The following is a 14,734-nucleotide window of genomic DNA, read 5'->3' as shown; positions in this document are numbered from 1 at the left end:
CAAAGGTATAAATAGGACAGTTATTTTGAAAATAAATTGTAACATTTATAGCAACAAAGTGTCAAGGTTGTATAAAGTGTAGCTACATTCAGATCGATGTATATCCCACAAGACAGCTTGTATTGTACGCAGCACAGACAGATAAACTTAGAAGGGAGAAAAAGCCGCAAATAACCCATCTTTTTCCCCTTCGCCTCCTTTGCAGGCTCCCTGGTTAACAGCAAGTTTCATTGTTAGAGAGGCTTGTTGGCTGACGTCACTTTTGGTTCATGAAGCTTTGCCTTGAAGTGAAGCTGAATAAAAACCTTGAGAAGAATCTCCTTCAATCTGCTGCAAGGAACTAAACAGACACACACACATAGAGGGAGCACAATTACACCCTCTTCCTTTATGTCCTTTCCCACCGCTCCTGGAGACACACAGCACACAACAAGAGACTGGGAAGAAGAGCAGATAACCTTCCATCACCTCTCCCCCTGATCCCCGGGCAAGGAAGAGGGAGCACCCCCTCCCCAAGGTCTGGAGGTGAGTGAGCTCTGGGCTGCAGCACCAGAGGGGGGCACTGACCTACAATTACTTGCAGCTGGGGGGTCCCGACAGCTGCTGAAGGGGGTTCCCTGTGTTTCTAAAGACTTCTGAAGCTGCATTAAGAGGTGGTGGTGGGACCCCTCTTAATGGGGGTGCAACTACAGGCTTGTAGTAAATAGGGCATCAAGGAGGGGAGGTGGGAGAGGGGGTGGGGGGGATCGGGCTGCAAAGGGGGGCAGTTAGCACCTAAGAAGGAATTTTCTGAAAGTTTCCCAGGGGTGCCTCCTGTCCCCTCCATGGCATCCTCTGCCCTCCCCCCCTTAGTTCCTGCACTTAGCCTCCCCAGCCCCGGCTGTGTTCCTCCAGCCTCCAGCAGGCTGATCTCTCGGACACTGGCTGCTGCTGCTCCCCCCTCCTCCCTTCTCTTCCTCTCTATTTATGTTTGAATCTCTTCCCAACGGCCGCTGCCAGCAGAGTGTCCCTGTGCCTTGTCCCCAGTGTCCCCATGATCACCCCCCACTGGGGAGCCCTTGGCTGCCCCTCCACTACCAGCAAGGTAAGAAGGAACCCAGCTTCCTAAACATGTCCTCTTCTCTGGCACCACAGACCCTTAACCCTTCCTTCCCTGGCAGCCCAGCCAAGGGGTTGGCTTACAGGGAGTAACCCTTTCCAAGTGGGTGCTGGGTGGACTCTTCTGAGACAGGACACTTTTAACCCTTAGGGGACCCACAATATGCACACCTAGGCTGGATACATAGGATGTACCTCTGGATATATACATCTGTCCTGTACAGATCGTATGTGTTTGTATGGGTGGTTTGTGTTTGTATGTAGTGAGGTCAGATGGAGACATGCTGGTCATCCAAGTCTGCATATTTCTTATATAGAGTAATGATTGTTCTGTCTGAAGATAAATCACTTTATTCTGGACGTGTTTCAACACAGTTCGTAGTCCTACCGTGTCTGCTGGTAGCTCTTTCCAAGTGTCTACTACTCTTTAGATAAAACAGTTCTGTCTTCCAGTGCTATTCTATCTATCTATCTATCTATCTATCTATCTATCTATCTATCTATCTATCTATCATTTAACTTAATTATTTCCTTTTTCTCTTGTTGAATAAATGTTTTCTATTATTATTATTATTATTATACCCTATTTAAATTTTTTCTCTTGTTGATGTTGAATAATGTCCACAAAGCACATTTTATTATATAATAGCAATTATTATTATTACTGTTATTGTAGTAGTATTATTATTATTATTATTATTATTACTGTTGTTGTTGTTGTTGTAGTATTTTCTTTTTTTTTTTGGTAGGAAATTCTAGGTATTCAGATTTTTTTTTCTGCTGGTAGCTCTTTCCAAGTGTCAACTACTCTTTGGAGAATATAGTTCTCTTTCATAGTGATATTTTTTTTTCTGACTATCTATCTATCTATCTATCTATCTATCTATCTATCTATCTATCTATCTATCTATCTATCTACTCTCTCTCCCTCTCCCTCTATTATCTATCTATCTATCTATCTATCTATCTATCTATCTATCTATCTATCTATCTATCTATCTATCTATCTATCTATCTATCCCTCTATTATCTATCTATCTATCTATCTATCTATCTATATATCTATCCCAAATAAACATCCTCTATTGTAATAAATTCCAGTTATTTAGATTGTTGTTTCTGCTTATACTTACCAAGTGTATACTTTTTAGATAAAATAGTAATGTGTACCATAGTGCTAATTTTCTGTCTGTATATCATCAATGTATCTGTCTCTGTATCTATCTATTTTTCTTTTTTCCTTATTCCTTTCCTTGTTAATTAACATCTTCTTTGGTTGTAAATTCCAGGTATTCAGGCGGTTTTTTTTTCTTGGGAAAAACCAGCCCAGTATTTAAGAGTAATTCAGTTCCCTTGAAAAAAAAAATAATCCCATATGTCTTGCAACTCAATGCCAGGAACATCTGCCAGTAACCTTAAACTGGTAATACTGCCGATTGACTCGTCCACCGCCTCTCCAAACGTCCCATTCATACCTATATGCTTTTAAAGCTCCATGTCCTGGGGTTAAGGGGGTGTTGACTGAGTCTCTAACCCCACCTTCTGCTTTGCATAGCCAGCACCTCCCTAGTTAGTATCTCACGGGTTAAGTGAGGTAAGGCTACCTATAAAGTGAACCTTTTGCCAAAATTGCCATAACAATACCGTCCAAATCTCAGGCCTGGTGCCAGGAGGGTAATGGGAATTGATAGGCAGGATCTGGAGAGAAAGGGGGGGGGGAATGAGAGATGGATCTGTATGTAGAGCATCTGATCACTGCTCTGCCTTAGCTCTGCCCTCCTCATCTCTCCTACTCTTTTGTGTGTCTTGCTTGTACAGAACAGCAGCTGCCGACTGGTCGAGTTGTTGAAATTTATCCCTTTGTGTATATAACAATATCCTCCATTTTCCTTCTTTTTTTTTTTCTGCCCTCTAAACAACAAGCTATTCGCCATTTTGTATAATTTTTATCTGGTCCGCTGCCTTTTATTTCTCTGTCTCTTTGTGGATCAGAGGGCAGAATTCATAACTTCTACGGCTGGAGCAGGCTTAAAGTTTAGAATAACAGAAGTGACAGCATTTAAAGTTTAACCAAGATTTTCTCCAGGGTCCTGTCTACCTGTCAGATAACTCTTTCAACTCTTTGGTCATTAGGAAAAAATCTTAATTTTATTAAGGCAATTAATTTAATAGGATGATCAAATATTTTGATTAAGGCCTGGTTCACACTAGTGCAATTTCAGATGTGATTTGAGTTGCATTGGCGATGGAAATCACATTGTTTTTCTTGGTGCCTGTTCACATCAATGCAATGCAACACAGCGCAAATTTTGAAATGGGTCCTGTACAACCTATGTGCAATTTTGGCCCCATAGAATATGCAAACCACATCCAAACACAACCAAATCACTCTACATTATTGCACTGAAAACCAGATCAAAATTGGATTGCAGTAGAGTGAACCTAGCCATATTTTCAACTTTTAAATTTATAGTTTAGCTGATTTTTTTAGATCATACAGCATTAAGTGGCTGAATTAATGTTGTGTCCTGTGTGGAATGAAATAGTGCAGTTTTTTTTTTAAAGAGGTGTTTTTGCAGACCTGTCACATTTTATGACTTGTAAATGCAAGACAATTTGCCAATGCTAATTAGTTTAATTTTTATTTTTATGCACAATGCTGGTCTACCGCTGCATGCTACAGATGGCTGCACATAACTTATTTCTTGTAGCTGCTGACCTTGAATTATTTAATGTATAATGCATGGCTTATTATATTTCATGTCTCTTGATTTTTAATAATGGAGGAATTTTATGTAACGTTTAGTGGAGTTTTATGCAGAATATAATTTTTTTTCCTGCCAGTCCTTGGCACCAACTGGGTAAAAAAAAAAGTTATATCTTTATATTTGAAGGACAATTACCCTTATTCCATATATATATACTCTATATATATTTTTAAAAAAATACATTTTTAGACTAATATTTTTAGCTTTATCTGAATGTGGTTAGCTGAAACTAAATATCTTAATCAATGTATTTTAATTTTGTAATGGATACCTTGTTTCTGTTTATAGTATGTACATTTTTATGCACCTGGGTTTTCTGTTTGTAATGCTGAACAATGATTGGCCTTCACTGCAGCTCTCTGGCAAGGTTAGTCGCTTGTCTGAAAGCAATAGACTTGCTACTATAAGCAGTCATTCAGAAGAAATGCAAGATGATAATCACATTCCCTGATATACTGATGGCCACTAGAGGGGGTGCTTTCAAATGTGTGAATGAAACACAACAATTAAAATATGAAACAGCAAGCATGGCAGATCTTTCAGGTAAACATTAAAAATAATTCAAACTGATTACTTGCTGAAAAAAAATTGTTGGGTAGGACAGTGAATCAGTCAATTATAGTGTATGTTAAAAAAAAATGATATATATATATATAGTGCCAAACGTATTGGGACACCCCTCCAAATCATTGCATTCAGGTGTTCCAATCAGCTCCATGGCCACAGGTGTATAAAATCAAGTACCTAGGCATGCAGACTGCTTCTACAAACATTTGTGAAAGAATGGGTCGCTCTTGGGAGCTCAGTGAATTCAAGCGTGGTACAGTGATAGGTTGCCACCTGTACAATAAGTCCATCCATGAAATTTCCTTGCTACTAAATATTCCATGGTCAACTGTTAGTGATATTATAACATACATATTATACTTATTATAACATATAAGTGGAAGCAACTGGGAACAACAGCAACTCGTAGGACACGTAAAATTACAGAGCGCAGAGCGGGGTCAGCGCATGACGCCAACTCTCTGCAGAGTCAATAGCTAAAGACCTCCAAACTTCATGTGGCCTTCAGATTAGCACAATAACAGTACGTAGAGAGCTTCATGGAATGGGTTTACATGGCTGAGCAGCTGCATCCAAGCCTTACATCACCAAGTGCAATGCAAAGCGTCGGATGCAATGGTGTAAAGCATGCCACCACTGGACTCTAGAGCAGAGATGTGTTATCTGGAGTGATGAATCATGCTTCTCTGCCAGGCAATCCAATGGTCATGTCTTGGTTTGACGGTTGACAGGAGAATGATACTTACCTGACTGCATTGTGCCAAGTGTAAAGTTTGGTGAAGGGGGGATTATGGTATGGGGTTGTTTTTCAGGGGTTGGGCTTGGCCCCTTAGTTCCAGTGAAGGGAGCTCTTAAGGTGTCAGCATACGAAGACATTTTGGACAATTTCATGCTACCAACTTTGTGGGAACAGTTTGGGGATGGCCCATGCCTGTTCCAACATGATTGCGCACCAGTGCACAAAGCAAGGTCCATAAAGACATGGATGAGCGAGTTTGGGGTGGAGGAACTTGACTTGCCTGCACAGAGTCCTGACCTCAACCCAATAGAACACCTTTGGGATGAATTAGAGTGGAGACTGTGAGCCAGACCTTTTCATCCGCATCAGTGCCTGACCTCACAAATGCGCTTCTGGAAGAATGGTCAAACATTCCCATAGACACACTCCTAAACCTTGTAGACGGCCTTCCCAGAAGAGTTGAAGCTGTTATAGCTGCAAAGGGTGGGCCAACTCAATATTGAACCCTACGGACTGGGATGCCATTAAAGTTCATGTGCGTGTAAAGGCAGGCGTCCCAATACTTCCGGCAATATAGTGAATATATATATATAGTATATACTGTACTTGTGCTGCTTCTTCATGCTGGAGCAGCTGGTTTAAATTTGTAACTACTAGCTATCCTGGGTAAACATAAGTCAGATATAAAAGACACACATGAATGCAACTTTTTAATCATTAATACATCAATTGTATCGCAAACAATTTAAATAACTGAATTTGAGTAGGTAAGAGTCTCTCACAGTCTCTGCACAGCACAGCTGAGACTGGAAGAGGGAGAAGCAGCACAAGGAGCAGGTTAGTTGTGCTACAACTTAATGCACTAACAATGAGCATGCTGATAGGAGGAGAGGACAGAGTGAAAGACAAGTGAACTCCCTTCATTTTACTATCTAAAGGTGAAGGAAGGACAAAACCTAAAAGTATTACTTAAAGTGACAGTAAAGCCACTTTGTTAATTCTTACCTACAGGTAGGCTTATAATAAAGCTTACCTGTAGGTAAAAATAATATCTTCTGAACGTGCACCGTTTAAGAGATATCTGGGTTTCTTTACAGTCGGCGTATGTGCCCCGAAGGAACGGCATACCCGTGTTGTTCCATGCGCATGCGCAGGAGTGGCATCATCATGGCTCAGCCAGCCAGATGGCCAAAACTCGCGAACCCTGAAGGGTGAAGATGGAAGTGTTACGCTGGGTGGGGGGGGGGGGGGGTTCGGTAAGTTTCACATAATGTGCTAGTATGCGATGAATACTATCACATTATGCCTTTACCTTGCAGGAGATTTTTTTTTTTGGATGCAGTATAATACCGCTTGTAAGTGGTTGTAAATCTCAAATATGAGACAAAGCACATCCCTCTATATCAGGGGTCTTCAAACTTTCTAAGCAAAGGGCCAGTTTACTGTCCTTCAGGCTTTACGGGGGCTGGACTTTGGCCAATGGGAGTAGAAAATGCCCCAGCATCAGTGCCCCAATATTGGTTTTAACAGGAGGAATAGTGCCCCATTGTTGATATCAATGAGAAGAATAATGCTCCATTGATAGTGTCAGTAGGGGGAATGGTGCTCCATCATTGGTGTCAAAAGGTGGAATAGTGCCCAAGGGCCAGATAAAGGCATGCAAAAGGCCACATCCGGCCCTCGGGCCGCAGTTTGGAGACCACTGCTCTATAGTGTGTATTTGTCTCAATCCAGAGCACTAAATGTCATTTCTCACTGCTGCCTCATTCCCCTGCTATAAGCATGAGTCATTTCTGAGGAGTTTTTCTGACACTAAGAGAAAAATGGTGACAGGGGAGGAGACAGTCTGTAATTAACAGCCTCAGCTCTGTTCCTGTGAGCTGTGTGGTGGGGGGGTGTTCCTTCGCTCCAATCAGCTCTCAGAGCTCCCCTCACTGAGCTCTGCAGAATGTAACTGCATCTCCTTTCCCCTGATTTTCAGAGTTGAGAGATCTTGTATAAATTCTGGACTTTGATTGGATATAGAGATATTGCAGATAAACAGGTACAACATATGTAGGAGGATTTGTTTCACCTCTGCATATCACCCGAGGCCAGTCACTTCGCTGGGTATATGTAAGGATTTAAAACCACTTTAACTGCAGTGGAGAAAAAAGAAGGTTTCTTGCCCTGCAAGACAGGGCTGTACTATAAGACAGGGCTGTGTAAATTTCAGAACAGGATGGGTAGATATACAAATCCTTTGGCAGGTAAAACAGCTCCCATAGATGTGTTTCATTTGTGTGATTAATTATTTGCCTAGAGTTCAGCTTTAAGATTTCATTGCATACAACTGTATATTTCTGTATATTTCTCTCCTGTGGAGAAAAAAAACAACATTTTCTCAGCTAGTGTCAGTTACTGCTGAGCACAGTGATACTTCAGCAGCCTATAAGAACTCATTTGTATGTCTTCTCTTCTGTGTTAACCATTGAAAGCCCACCACAACCATGTGTATTACTGTGTGTTACAGAGCAATTGTGGCATGGCCCCATTCATTTCATTGCATTTATCTGCCCAACGTGACCTGTGGGTTAAAATTTTGCCACACCACACCTGCAGCAGTGCCCTTGGCCACATTAACTGCTTGCCCGCCACCCTATAGTAGAAGAACTGCTACAGGGCGGCAGGGCTATCATGTATATATAGATGATTTGCATTTCCAGGTAGGGGGTGCACGCACTGCCCTACCCGCGCCGCCATTGGCAGCTAGGGATGTCAATTACGTGTCCAGGCCGGAGATTCCCCGACGGAACCCGGCGATCACCAAGTAATACTGACAGGGAGAGACCTGTGTGTAAACAACACAGGTCTCTCTCCTGCCAGCAAGGATATTCTGCTTTGTATTTCTCTGCACAACAGAGAAATACAAAGCAGCATGTCTCCGTAGTAAACCAGCACACAAAGTAAAACACACAAAGCACACAGTTAACCCTTTGATCGCCCGCAAGTTAAACCCTTCCTGCCCAGTGCCATTAGTACAATGTCAGTACTTTTTATTAGCACTGATCACTGTATTGCTGTCACTGGGGAAGTAAGTGACAGTCAGTCAGTTTCCCCCCAGTGTCAGAATGCCCACCGCAGTCCTGCTATAAGTCGCTGATCGCCGCCATTACTAATATAAAAAATAATAATAAAAATTCCAATATTTATACCGCCATTTGTAGACGCTATAACTTTCATGTAAACCAATTCATTTACACATATTTGGATTTTTTTTTAGCAAAGACATGTAGTAGAATACATTTTAGCCTAAATTTATGATGACATTTGATTTTTTTAATTTTTTTATTGGATATGTTTTATAGCAAAAAGTCAAAAATATTGTTTTTTATTTCGAAATTCTCAGTCTTTTTTTGTTTATAGCGCAAAAAATAAATATGCTGGTGATCAAATACCACCATTTGTGGGAAAAAAACATAAATTTCATTTGGCTGCAGCGTTGCATGACCGCACAATTGTCAGTTAAAGTAACGCAGCCCCATATCGCAAAAAATGGCCTGGTCAGGAAGGTGGTAAATACTCTGGAGGGCAAGTGGTTAACTTCAGGTTTGGTGGTCGGTAAAACCATGGCTGTTTTTACCACCCACCTGCGTAAACAAGAGCATATTAGCACAGGGTAATCATAAAATACTAATTATACAGGGAGTGTTATTTATTATTTTTATCATCTGATTCATGAGAACCTTCCCCTTTCTTGAAGTTGAACGGTTAATCCAGTGTGTGGTTGTGAAATAAGAGTTTAAAGCAAAGGAGTGATGTGTGCAAGATTTGTTAAAAAAAACACAGCCTTACCTCCGGCTACACCAGGCTTGTCAGCCCATGTGGGAATGAAAGACAATTAACTTCAGTGTTCTTAAAATTGTGTGCTGAACAATAGCTACTCTTCTGTTGTATAAAAAGTTCTGCCGGTCATGTGATTCGTATGAGCAAAACTTTCTGTGGCTCATCAACAAAAGTGTCTATGGCTCATCAGCGGTAAGCGCAAGCTATAAATAAAACTGTTTGATTTTAACTCCCAGATCATTAACTGTTCTCAAAGACAATTTAAAAACTACTATTAAATTAGAAGATGCAGCGGGAGGTTTCATGCTCCCTAAACTGACTTTTCTTGAAACTAAATATTTAAAGTGTTACTAAGCCCACAACAGTAAAATCAGTCTGTATCTGCAGTAAAGCATTCTTGTTCTACTCACTGTGAAACCTAAGAGGTTAATGCTCTGTGTTGTGTAAAAAGGCTGTTTGATCCTGTCTTCTCTGATCCTCCCCTTCTACTGTCCCCAATCCATCTGCTGATAGTATAGAGCCCTAGGAGGCACTCTGCACATTATAAGTTTAGTGTGTATTGCTAGAGAGTATTTTTTTTATGATCAGCACAGGGCCAATATGTACTGTCAAGACAGGGGTTCAGAGGTCATGCAGCCTCATAGGACAGTCAGAGGAGAATGAAAACTCCTCTTATAAGCTTTAACCAGTGTTTGGTTGGACACTGATAGAAGTCACAAGAATGCTATATACTGCTGATTATAAAAGGTATTTAGCAGTGTAGGTATTTAGTTACTAAAATAATTGCATTTCCATTGAAGTGTTACTAAACCCACAACAGTAAAATCAGTCTGTATCAGCAGTAAAGCATTCTTGATGCTTACTCTTACTGTGGAACCTAAGGGGTTTAATCCTCTGCATTGTGTAAAAATGCTGTTTGATTCTGTCTTCTCTGATCCTCCCCTTCTTCCAGTGTCCCCCTCTTATCGCCTGGTAAGACATATAGTGTGGAGTCACTATGCACATTCTCAGTTTGGTGTGTATTGCTAGAGAGGTTTATTTTTTCTTGGGAGAGTGCAGGTGATCAGCACAGGGCCAATCAGTACTGTCCAGGCATAGGTCAGGGATTGTGCATCCTCCTAGAGCAGAAAGAAGACTCCTCCTACAAGCTTTAACCAGTGCTCTGCTGAACACTGACAGAAGTCACAAGACTGCTCTTACTGCTGATGAAAAAAGGTATTTAGCAGTTTGTATTTCCTAAAATAATTGCACTTCCATGTTCTGTGTACTGTGGGAGACCAGATATAGTGAATGCAGGGTCCGGGGTTTAGTATCACTTTAAATTAAGACATCCAAAAATTTCATTTCATTTGTTTGTACTATTTATGAGAACACACATAACACGTGTCTGCAGCAGCTCTTTATTTTATGTTCACATTGATTTACCACTTTATTTAGCACATTGGAAACGCGCAATTCCTTTTAGCTTTATACAAAAATAAAGGCTTGTTCACATGTGCAGCCAGGGGGGAGTAATAGCATTCTGTTGAGCCATGGTTTTACCACAACCCCCCCAACCCCAAACACCCACCTGAATAAGGACACGCAGCTGCTCAGTGCCGTGCAAATATAGCGGCAAAATTTAAACCCCGTCACATTCAAGAGGCAGTATTGCCAGCGAACATGACACATTTAAGTTAATGTTACTGTGGTGCAACTGGTTGCAGCCTTTTGAGGGTTAAAACAGGAGGGAAGGAGGCAACATATCTCTTCCCAGCCACCTGTCATCCACCCTCTGAAAAGTGATTCAACGCCGTTGGCTTTTAAGAGGGGTGGCAAAGGCCGCCACACATGAGAATGAGCACTTACTTGGATGTTTAAATATTTCTAATTTGGTTTGCATAATCTTTAACTGACAGCCAAAATATTTTGTCACATAAAAGACAGTTTGATCACTTTGTGAATGTGATCTGTTTACTGTTAAAATGTATCAATGTTGTTAAAGTGATATTAAAGGTTCATTTTTTTTTAAATAACCAACAAGTCATACTTACCTGCTCTTTGTAATGATTTTGCACAGAGCAGCCACGATCTTCTGTTTCTTGGGTCCCCCACTGGTGCTCCAGGCTTCTCCCCCTTGACCAGTAACCCCAACAGTAAGTTTCTTGCTATGGGGGCACTGGTGCGTGCTCGCTCACAAGCCCCGCTCTATGCATCCATAAGACATATAGAGCCAAGGCTCAACTTTCCTCATTGGCTCACTAGCTGTGATTGATTGCTCAGTGCCGCAGCATACAAAATAACACGTCCCTATTGTATTGGGGGCTGTGGTGCCATTCATTCTTAATGACACCCCAGTACACCTTGCTAAGGCACCTATGTTTTAGCACACCAGAACGCATGGTACATTGTACTTTGGTGCAGTGCATTTAAAAAAAGGTGCAAGCACTTCTTTGGTGCAACTTTCAAATAAAAGGGCTGACCTAATACAGCGCACATTCCCATGCGTAAAACGTGCATTAGCGCAACATCATAGGTGTGAACGGAGCCTAATGGTTGATCTGTGTATTGTTTGCAATGATCAACATACTGACAAGAAATATTGACCTTTACCATTCACCTGCTGTTTTTCTTGATTGCTATACAGCACAGCTATTGTCCTCTACTCTTCTCCTTTTCAGTACACATCTATTAGGCTGATTAACCACAACACAGTCTTGTGGTGGTTATTGCTGTATTTGATTTTTATGTCTGCGGTCATTGGTCAAGTTAACTGGTTGTACACTTCTGACATAAAAATGACCACTGCAGAGATGTTTTACAAATCTGAATATCAAATTATTTCATAAAACTTTGAAACAGCCAGTAAATAAAAGCAAGCTGTAGCGTATTTTCAGAAGACGTATATTTTTAATGATGAGATATATTCAATAAATAAAGAACTATAAATTGATAAAAAAAATTGGGTTTCTATGAAATTCCTTTCTCGACTCATCACTGTTCGATTTTGCATTTCTTGTTTTTATTTATCAGATACTTTCTCTTTTTTTTTTTTTATCACAGACAAGGAAGAATTAAAAATATGGCCACTAGGAGCGCTATTATTTTTGGTCAACTACGACTAGAACTTTTGTTTTCTTTTGGTAAATTCTTAAGAAATCCAAGTATAAAATCCAAGGGCACATTCAACATTATATTAATCTCTTGATGAGAGTTTGTGCAAATTCCAGATATGTACACGTGCTATAGCCCTATTTGGTATAACCACTCGTATCCAGAATTGGCTAAACTACAATACACAGCTAAATGGCAGGTACGTGGAGTTACACACGGGAGACATACACAATATTGCCAGAAGTATTGGTCGGCCTGCCTTTACACGCACATGAACTTTAATGGCATCCCAGTCTTAGTCCGTAGGATTCAATATTGAGTTGGCCCGCCCTTTGCAGCTATAAAAGCTTCAACTCTTCTGGGAAGGCCGTCCACAAGGTTTAGGAGTGTGTCTATGGGGATGTTTGACCATAAATGCATTTGTGAGGTCAGGCATTGATGTCGGACGAGACGGCCTGGCTCACAGTATCCACTCTAATTCATCCCAAAGGTGTTCTATCGGGTTGAGGTCAGGACTCAGTGCAGGTCAGTCAAGTTCCTCTGCTCCAAATTCGTTCATCCATGTCTTTATGGACCTTGCTTTGTGCACTGGTGTGCAGTCATGTTGGAACAGGAAGGGAACATCCCCAAACTCTTCCCACAAAGTTGGGAGCATGAAATTGTCCAAAATATCTTGGTAAGCTGACGCCTTAATTGTTACCTTCACTGGAACTGAGGAGCCAAGCTCAGCTCCTGAAAAACAACCCCACACCATAATCTCCCCCCCATCCACCAAACTTTACACTTGGCACAATGCAGTCAGGCAAGTACCGTTCTCCTGGCAACCGTCAAACCCAGACATGTCCATCAGATTGCCAGACAGAGAAGCTTTACATTGCACTTGGTGATGTAAGGCTTGGATGCAGCTGCTCGGCCATGGAAACCCATTCCATGAAGCTCTTTATGCACTGTTGTTGTGCTAATCTGAAGGCCACATGAAGTTTGGAGGTCTTTAGCTATTGACTCTGCAGACAGTTGGCAACTGCTGCACACTGTGCGCTTCCCCACTCTGTCATTTTACGTGGAATTACTGTTGTTTATAGTTGCTTCCACTTTGTTATAATAACACTAACAGTTGACGGTGGAATATTTAGTAACAAGGAAATTTCATGGATGGACTTATTGCACAGGTGACAACCTATCATGGTACTACGCTTGAATTCACTGAGCTCCTGAGAGCGACCCATTCTTTCACAAATGTTTGTAGAAGCAGTCTGCATGCCTAGGTGCTTGGTTTTTTTACACCTGTGGCCATGGAGCTGATTGGAACACTTGAATCCAATGATTTGGAGGGGAGTCCCAATACTTTTGGCAATATAGTGTATATTTAATAGAGATCAATTGCTATCATTCACATCCCTACAATCCCACTATGGTTTACCCAAAATTTTTATTTCTGTTTTTTGCACCTATAGCATACAGTCTTGGCTCAATATTTCTCGACTGATTTCTGTTTATCACCTACTCCTATTTTTAGCATGATACAGCAATCAGCCAAGTTAAAGGGATTTGCATCAAACTGCTAAACACAGCTATTAACAATATATTTGAAGTCTCACTCCTATAGCGTGTCAGAGAAGTGGGCACCAAATGTTGGAGACTTTACTGGTGACCAGTACGAACTGGCACTGGATGCTGTTCGTTCCAGCTCCGTGAATGTGCCAATTATATACTTTTCCATGTGTACTACACCCCCCCCCCCTCAAATTGCATAAAATGTGTCTCCTACCGCAGCCAACCTGTCCAAAATGTAGTAGGGATCATGGAGACTTGATCCACGTGCTATGGCGATGCCTTAAGCTATATAGGTATTGGGAGTTAGTTATTGCTACCCTTATTCAAGTATTTCCAACTACTCTCACATCTGACCCTAAACAGTGTATACTGGGTATAATAGATGATTTCTTTTTGGATACGTTTATTAGGAAAGCGGCATCTAGAGTGCTGTTCTATGCTTGTAAGATTGCTGCTTCAGTGAAAGAGTAACTCTTCTACCTCACTCCAGGAGTGGATAGATTATATAGGGACGACTCTCCGGTATGAGCATATTATTTACCAGCACTGTGGCTACCCCGATAAATTTGGGGGGGGGGGGGTTGGCTGGATATAGCTGGCCAAGTTCCAGTGGGCCTTGTCATGAATAGACTGCTGGGCTGATCTTTACTGTGTATTGTTTTCTTCTCCTAGTACTATGGAGAACATAAATGGTACAAGTTAGTACATGGAATTGTATTGTAGGAGGAAGACCGTGGTGGGAGAGTTCAATTGGGTCTGCAATGGTTTTGTTCTTAGTTCCCTGATATTTTGTTTTGGTAACACGATGATGCAGTATTGTCCAATGTCATTATGAATGGTCTGGAACAAGTTTACTTTGTTCTAATAAAGCTTTTCTGATTCAAAAATTCATATACATTTTAGCCTCAGTAAGACAATCAAGAAGAGAAAGAAGGATTTTCCAATACGTATATACAATATCAGTCTAACACTACACAGTAGTACTAGTGAGGTACAGATTGGCAGGATTGTCTAAGGATGGCTTGGAAGGGACATGAAGAGTGCCTCTGGGGTAGCTAGGAGACTAAAGGAAGTTAGGCCCAGGGTCTAT

General features: G+C 41.1%; 1 protein-coding gene across 16 annotated transcripts in view; it reads left to right on the top strand.

Annotated features, from left to right (window-relative positions):
* The first annotated feature begins 320 nt into the window (after nucleotides 1-320).
* BAZ2B (bromodomain adjacent to zinc finger domain 2B) overlaps nucleotides 321-14,734 on the top strand; it is a 413,209-nt gene continuing 398,795 nt past the window's right edge. For 14 of the 16 annotated variants that reach the window (XM_089659815.1, XM_089659821.1, XM_089659757.1 and 11 more), the window contains exon 1: nucleotides 322-525. The gene's annotated coding sequence lies outside the window, so the exon portion shown is untranslated. Of the gene's footprint in view, nucleotides 526-14,734 lie in introns of all 16 variants that reach the window. The other 2 variants (XM_089659801.1, XM_089659783.1) reach the window with 1 other exon arrangement.

This window comes from Staurois parvus, unplaced genomic scaffold, assembly GCF_062004578.1.
Source record: "Staurois parvus isolate SC_StPar_1 unplaced genomic scaffold, SC_StPar_1.0 ptg000031l, whole genome shotgun sequence".
NCBI classification, from domain to species: domain Eukaryota; kingdom Metazoa; phylum Chordata; class Amphibia; order Anura; family Ranidae; genus Staurois; species Staurois parvus.
Note: the sequence above shows the minus strand (reverse complement) of the source record. Positions and strands in the feature narration are given on the sequence as shown.